This window comes from Musa acuminata, chromosome BXJ3-5 (assembly GCF_036884655.1).
Source record: "Musa acuminata AAA Group cultivar baxijiao chromosome BXJ3-5, Cavendish_Baxijiao_AAA, whole genome shotgun sequence".
NCBI classification, from domain to species: domain Eukaryota; kingdom Viridiplantae; phylum Streptophyta; class Magnoliopsida; order Zingiberales; family Musaceae; genus Musa; species Musa acuminata.
Genome location: NC_088353.1, coordinates 23,940,408 through 23,949,101, shown reverse-complemented (window position 1 = coordinate 23,949,101; position 8,694 = coordinate 23,940,408).

Genomic DNA, 8,694 nt, shown 5'->3' with positions numbered 1-8,694 from the left:
TCTTTATTTTTTGCAAGATAGGTTGACAGTGGGTTTTGTGAATGCCTGTGGATATGAGCGGGAGACCCAAATAAGGAACTGGCAAGCTTCCTTCACTAACCCCCAAAGTTTGTGAAATAAAGACCTTATCCTCAACGTAAGGGCTCATATATACTTTACTTTTCGCATGATTTAACTGAAGTCCAGAAACCATACCAAAGTCATTAATAATGGTAGCCAGGTTCTTTACTGAAGTTGGTTCATTTTGGAGAAAGATAAGTAAGTCATCTGCAAATGTTATATGTGATATATGAACAGAACCAGCACTGGGTACCTTAATGCTGCCATTTAAGACTGCGTGTTCCAACATACAGCTAAGTCCTTCCATCGCAATAGTAAAGAGATACGGAGAGAGTGGATCACCTTGTCGGATGCCATTCGTGCTCCCAAAAAAACCAATAGGTGAGCCATTAAAGAGTATCGAAAACTTTGGAGTTTCTAGGCAAGATTGAATCCAATTAATCCATTGCTGTGGGAAGTTCATATCAAGGAGCATCTTATAGATAAATTTCCTATTAACTGAATCAAAGGCTTTCCTTAGATCAGCTTTAATGCAGATTTTTGTCCCTCTTGCTTTTGAATGCAAATCTTTGACCAAGTCATTAGCAAGCAAAATGTTATGATGTATACTTCTCCCTTTGATGAAAGCAGCTTGATTTGGGCTAATGATCTTGTGTAATACCTTTTGCATTCTATTTGCCAATACTTTGGAGATGATCTTATATATAAAGTTGCATAATGATATGGGTCGATAGTTCTCTAGTGAATCAGCCCCTGCATTCTTCGGAATTAAAGAAATAAAAGTGCAATTCATCTCTCTAAGAATATGACCTGAAGAGAAAAAATGTTGGCAAGCTTTGATCACATCATTTCCAATAATAGACCAAGCAGTTTGGTAAAATTCAGCTGGAAATCCATCTGGACCTGGGCTTTTGTGCTTTGGTGACTTAAAGACAGCACATACAATTTCGTCATCTGTAATTGGGGCATTGAGGATTGAAATAGCTTCCGAATCAAGTTTTCTAGTCGGCTCCACATGAATGTTATTAGGTTTCCCAGCTTGATTGAGTAAGGAATAAAAAAATTGCTCTGTGTGTGCTTTAACCTCATCTAAATTCTCAATAAGATTATCATCTTTGTCTCTGCATTTGCTGATACGGTTAACAGCCCTTCGAGTAGCAATTGAAGCATAGAAAAATTTAGTATTGGAATCCCCTAGTGTAAGCCAATGCTGTCGAGACTTCTGCTTTGCAAAACTTTCCTCCTGTTTTAAGGCTTGCATGAAGTTATTTCTGGCTTCCGTCTCTTTGTAGATAATATTTTCATCATTTGGCTGAAGTTGCAGCTCATGTTGCAATGACATTAGTTCCTTTCTGCAAAATTGAACTCTGGTGGTAATATTGCCAAAGGTATTTGTATTCCACTCCTTTAGTGCTGCTTTACAGGCTTTGAGCTTTTGACATAAGATGTAAGGGGGAGATCCATGCACATTAACATTCCAAGCAGATCTGATAACATCAAGAAATTGAGGATGAGTACTCCACATGTTAAAGAATCTAAACGGTTTCTTGCCTCTTGGTGTCGCTTTTTCTGCGTGTATATACATTAAAGAATGGTCAGAAAACAAAGGAGCACCATACTCTTTTTTTTTGGTAAGTAAAAGTAAAATTCATTATGTGTAAAGTTTCTACAAATAGCTTTATCTATACAAGTCATAGACAAAGCCAAGTAACTCATAGAGTGCTAATGCGATAGTTATGACTACACATGCTGTAGACTATAACTACCTGTGGGTACATTATTTGGCATCATTCCCAAGATCCTTAGCTAATAGCAAAATTAAATTTGATAAAAATATCTTTTTCTCTTCGGGTGAAGTGCTCGGTTTTGAGTTCATGCTCCATACAGAATCTTGAGTCTCTAATAATCTCTTTCAAGAGCTGAGCATTGTTTGTGTGTTGACATTCAAAGATTCTATTACATCTCTCCTTCCACATCCACCAAATAGCACATCTGAAAATAACCTTTGCCAGTTGTGTAAGAGGCCCTTTTCTTGAGAAACATTGCATAAGGTCGCCTAGTTCTTGGTGCAAGTTTGGTTGCGGCAGTCTATTGAGTTCAAATCGCTGGAGAATCTCCTTCCATATCCATTTTGTATAATCACAAGCAAAATAGAGGTGGTCAACAGTTTCTTCTTGTTGCAAACAAAGGGAGCATCGGTTAACATGATAGATACCTCTTCTTTTCTTATTGTCTATTGTAGGTAGTTTATTGAGAAGGGCCTGCCATGTACATAAGGAGTGTCTTTGTGATCCCGGTCGATCCCATGTCCAACTGCTTGGGACCCACTTGTTATTTCTTTGCCTAATTTGATTCCATGCGGATGTGGCACTAAATTTACCATTGTCATGAGGCCAAATAAGTATATCTGAAGAGTTGTTCCTGATTCGAATAGCTATGATAGTCGGCCAAAGTGATAACATTTCAGGAGAAATAGGATTAGGGAGACACCAAGTACCGTTAGCGATGAACTCGGAAACCTTCCAATCTTTGGGAGCCCCAAGATCTTTTCGTATTCTGTCGCCGTATAATTGAAATATACTCTTCCCATTCACCCAAGGATCGTACCACATATTAGTACTAGTTCCAGAAGAGATTGCATACGAAATGTGTTTGATTAGCCAATTCCTTGCCTTTAAAATTCCTTTCCAAGCTGCAGAGTGGTATGTTCTTGTTGAAATTTCCCATATTGATTCCTTTGAGAGATACTTAGCAGAAACCCAATGTGACCATAAGGAACATTTGTTTTGCAAAAGATCCCACAATTGCTGTACCAAACATGCTTGATTCCAATCTCTAGTATTTCTCAAATTTAGCCCCCCTTCATCTTTCGGTTTGCAAATGCTATCCCAATTTACCATATGCATTGCCTTATCATTTGTGCCATTCCAGAAGAAGTTCATTAATAACCGTTCAATATCTTGGAGAAGTCCAGCAGGCAGAAGAAATGCATTACACCAATATATAGAGTAGGAGTGCAATACCGAACGGATGAGTTCGAGTCGTCCTGCTTTTGATAGAAACCTATTTTTCCAAGAAGAAATTCTATTCTTTATTTTTTGCAAGATAGGTTGACAGTGGGTTTTGTGAATGCCTGTGGATATGAGCGGGAGACCCAAATAAGGAACTGGCAAGCTTCCTTCACTAACCCCCAAAGTTTGTGAAATAAAGACCTTATCCTCAACGTAAGGGCTCATATATACTTTACTTTTCGCATGATTTAACTGAAGTCCAGAAACCATACCAAAGTCATTAATAATGGTAGCCAGGTTCTTTACTGAAGTTGGTTCATTTTGGAGAAAGATAAGTAAGTCATCTGCAAATGTTATATGTGATATATGAACAGAACCAGCACTGGGTACCTTAATGCTGCCATTTAAGACTGCGTGTTCCAACATACAGCTAAGTCCTTCCATCGCAATAGTAAAGAGATACGGAGAGAGTGGATCACCTTGTCGGATGCCATTCGTGCTCCCAAAAAAACCAATAGGTGAGCCATTAAAGAGTATCGAAAACTTTGGAGTTTCTAGGCAAGATTGAATCCAATTAATCCATTGTTGTGGGAAGTTCATATCAAGGAGCATCTTATAGATAAATTTCCTATTAACTGAATCAAAGGCTTTCCTTAGATCAGCTTTAATGCAGATTTTTGTCCCTCTTGCTTTTGAATGCAAATCTTTGACCAAGTCATTAGCAAGCAAAATGTTATGATGTATACTTCTCCCTTTGATGAAAGCAGCTTGATTTGGGCTAATGATCTTGTGTAATACCTTTTGCATTCTATTTGCCAATACTTTGGAGATGATCTTATATATAAAGTTGCATAATGATATGGGTCGATAGTTCTCTAGTGAATCAGCCCCTGCATTCTTCGGAATTAAAGAAATAAAAGTGCAATTCATCTCTCTAAGAATATGACCTGAAGAGAAAAAATGTTGGCAAGCTTTGATCACATCATTTCCAATAATAGACCAAGCAGTTTGGTAAAATTCAGCTGGAAATCCATCTGGACCTGGGCTTTTGTGCTTTGGTGACTTAAAGACAGCACATACAATTTCGTCATCTGTAATTGGGGCATTGAGGATTGAAATAGCTTCCGAATCAAGTTTTCTAGTCGGCTCCACATGAATGTTATTAGGTTTCCCAGCTTGATTGAGTAAGGAATAAAAAAATTGCTCTGTGTGTGCTTTAACCTCATCTAAATTCTCAATAAGATTATCATCTTTGTCTCTGCATTTGCTGATACGGTTAACAGCCCTTCGAGTAGCAATTGAAGCATAGAAAAATTTAGTATTGGAATCCCCTAGTGTAAGCCAATGCTGTCGAGACTTCTGCTTTGCAAAACTTTCCTCCTGTTTTAAGGCTTGCATGAAGTTATTTCTGGCTTCCGTCTCTTTGTAGATAATATTTTCATCATTTGGCTGAAGTTGCAACTCATGTTGCAATGACATTAGTTCCTTTCTGCAAAATTGAACTCTGGTGGTAATATTGCCAAAGGTATTTGTATTCCACTCCTTTAGTGCTGCTTTACAGGCTTTGAGCTTTTGACATAAGATGTAAGGGGGAGATCCATGCACATTAACATTCCAAGCAGATCTGATAACATCAAGAAATTGAGGATGAGTACTCCACATGTTAAAGAATCTAAACGGTTTCTTGCCTCTTGGTGTCGCTTTTTCTGCGTGTATATACCTTAAAGAATGGTCAGAAAACAAAGGAGCACCATACTCAAGAAGTGAATCTGGGTAAACTGTTAACCATTCATGGTTAATCAAACACCTATCAAGTCGAGCCATTATTTTTCTGTTAGCAGCACCTTGATTACTCCAGGAGAGCCAATTACCCACAGATTTCATATCAAACAATGCTGCAGTGTCAATGTAATCATTAAAACTTTGAAGCTGACTTTCTGAAAGTTGTCTACCCCCCACTTTTTCATTTGTGTACCGAACAGTATTAAAGTCTCCAAGAACAATCCAAGGTACATTGAGACAGCCATTTACAATATTAGTCAGGTCAGACCAAAGAGTATTTCTTTCTTGCATACTGTTTGAAGCATATATTCCAGTGAAATTGAATTGACAGCCATTCTTTTTATCCTCTACCTTAAGATGAATGAATTGATCAGTAGCAGAAATAAACCAAGCATTAATAGAGTTAGGATTCCATAAGACCCATATTCTACCAAAAGTTTCATTTGAGTCATTGGTAAACAGTTCTGCGTCCGGCCATATTAAATTCTTTTGAGCTTGAACGCGCGATTGTTTAATTTTCGTTTCCACTAGAATAACAATATCACATGCGGCAAACTTGATTATTCTGTTGAGCTCCCGACATTTCTCCGACTTATTAAGTCCACGAACATTCCAGCATGTTAACTGCAGCGGCGACCAGATCTACTGCAGCGGCGACCAGATCTGGGTCGACGTTACTGTAGCGGCGACGACACTGCAGCGGCGACCAGATCTAGGTCGACGGTACTGTAGCGGCGACGATACTGCAGCGGCGACCAGATCTAGGGCGACGGTACTGTAGCGGCGGCGACACTGCAGCGGCGACCAGATCCAGATCTAGGTCGACGTACTGTAGCGCCGACGACACTGCTGCGCGACCAGATCTGGTTCGACGGTACTGTAGCGGCGACGACACTGCAGAGCGACGGTACTGTAGCGACGATCTGAAATTCTGCAGCGGTGACTTTTCCCTATGGTGACGATTCTGTAGCGGTGACCAGAAGAGGGATCAAACATGGCATCGACGGCCCCTAGGGCTGGCGACGGTGGCGGGAGGGTTGAAACGATGCTCCCTACCGTTATCCCTCAAGTTGCTCCTCCACCATATCCTCTCCAGAGAGAAACTCCTTCGATGAAGCAGCATCGAAGCAGGTCGCGCTCTAGATCGCGACAGCCTGCTCTAATTTCCAATAACCCTCGGCCTTGGACTAGCCTATTCAAGGCTCCGGTTGGAAGTCCAGATCTAAGCTTGGAATTCATTACGCCAGAAGTTCAGGCTGATAAGAAGATTGCTGTATACGAGACTGCTGATTCAGCAGAGCTTATTGAGACATGGTCAATGGCGATTGTTGGCTATGTGGTAGGTCTCAAAACATCTTATTTCCCATTATCCTCATTTATCAAAACTCGATGGGGAATATCGTCATTTGATCTTCATATGCTGGAGAACGGATTCTTTGTTTGCAAGCTATACTCTGAAGAAGATTTGCAACGAATCCTCGAAGGATTCTGGACTATCCGCGGTCATCCAATGATTTTACGACGTTGGTCTCCTGATGTCCGTTTGGAGTTAGATAGCCTACAGTCTATTCCATTATGGGTATCCTTTCAAGGACTGCCTCTACATCTTTGGAGTCGACGTTTTATTGCAAAGTTATGCAGCACTCTGGGACAGCCACTCTACATCGACAAAGCAACAGCAGCTCAGACGAGATTAGCATTTGCACGAGCATGTGTGCTGGTTTCTTCCGATGAAGATCTTCCTAATGAAGTTTTCTATCGCGATCTTGACGGGAACACTCGGAAGGTACATGTCTCATATTCCTGGAAGCCACAACGATGTCAGCGTTGCTTATCTTTTGGTCATGCAAATGGAGCTTGTCAGAAAACCCCACAACCAACCACAAAGGTCTATCGACCACGTCAAGCACCTCAGCAACAAAGTGATTCTTCTCTAATGGCAGTAGCACCGATGGTGGCGAAAACTATTGAGCATTCCGACTCGCAAGGAAAGCACCGCGGACAGAAGGACAATTCCAAAACTTTATCTCTTCCTATAATGTCAGAGCCTTCCACAACAGAGGTTTCCCATGGTACTAGTGGACAGGAGAAACATAAGTCAGGAACTTCATCTCTTCTAATATCATCGGATCCATCCACAATAGCTCAACGAACTCAGGCCCAAGCAAATCTCGCCAGCAACGATATTCTTCCTCAACAAACTCAGGCCACAACAAACATCGCCAACAAGGATATTCCGACTCAACAAACTCATGCCCCAACAGACCTCTCTAGCCACGCTGCTCCAACAAGTACTATCCAGGATATTGTGCTGCAACAATCTTATCGAGCTTCAACAAACCCTGCCAATCAAGACCACATGATTCAAGGTACTTTAAAGTTTAAAAATCTGCAAGCTGTAGATGAAGTGGATAAATATAGGAATAAAGCCATAAAAGGTAAGGATATTGTGCGGGAGGAAAATACAAAACCGAAGGATAAGAAAAAGGATGGTACAATCTATCCAAAGTCATAGGATGAATACCTTACTACTTTTTCAAGGAGCACCATACTCAAGAAGTGAATCTGGGTAAACTGTTAACCATTCATGGTTAATCAAACACCTATCAAGTCGAGCCATTATTTTTCTGTTAGCAGCACCTTGATTACTCCAGGAGAGCCAATTACCCACAGATTTCATATCAAACAATGCTGCAGTGTCAATGTAATCATTAAAACTTTGAAGCTGACTTTCTGAAAGTTGTCTACCCCCCACTTTTTCATTTGTGTACCGAACAGTATTAAAGTCTCCAAGAACAATCCAAGGTACATTGAGACAGCCATTTACAATATTAGTCAGGTCAGACCAAAGAGTATTTCTTTCTTGCATACTGTTTGAAGCATATATTCCAGTGAAATTGAATTGACAGCCATTCTTTTTATCCTCTACCTTAAGATGAATGAATTGATCAGTAGCAGAAATAAACCAAGCATTAATAGAGTTAGGATTCCATAAGACCCATATTCTACCAAAAGTTTCATTTGAGTCATTGGTAAACAGTTCTGCGTCCGGCCATATTAAATTCTTTTGAGCTTGAACGCGCGATTGTTTAATTTTCGTTTCCACTAGAATAACAATATCACATGCGGCAAACTTGATTATTCTGTTGAGCTCCCGACATTTCTCCCGACATTCATCTTGTAATGCGATAATCCATGAATCATCTTTCATGGCTTCATCAATGCATTTGGGTTCAATTTGGGAGAAAAAGGCGGTATTTGCACAAAAGGTTTTAAGAGATGATCGTGTTTGAACTCCCTTTGATGTGTCTCCTAAGATTTTTTTTTTTTTTGGTAAGTAAAAGTAAAATTCATTATGTGTAAAGTTTCTACAATCCTTGAGTAAGGAAATCTGAGAAGTGGATGCATCCAAGTTGCTAGTTGGAGACGGGGTCTCGTTTAAATTTAAAGAATCAAAATTAACATCATCGTCAAGATCATTTTTCGTGATTTCAGAAGTCTCATTGAAAACAACATGAATGGATTCTTCAATAATTATAGTTCTTTTATTAAAGATACGAAAGGCTTTAGAAATTGTAGAATAACCAAGAAAGATTCCTTCATCGGATTTAGCATCAAACTTTCCTAAGTTGTCTTTTTCATTCAAGATAAAACATTTACACCCAAAGACTTTGAAATATGAAACGTTGGGTTTTTTATTGTTCCATAACTCATAGGGAGTTTTGGTTAGTAGAGGTCTCACTAGAACTCTATTTAAGATATAGCATGTAGTATTTACGGCTTCGGCCCAAAAATATTTGGGTAGGTTATGTTCATTCAACATGGTTCTTGCCATTTCTTG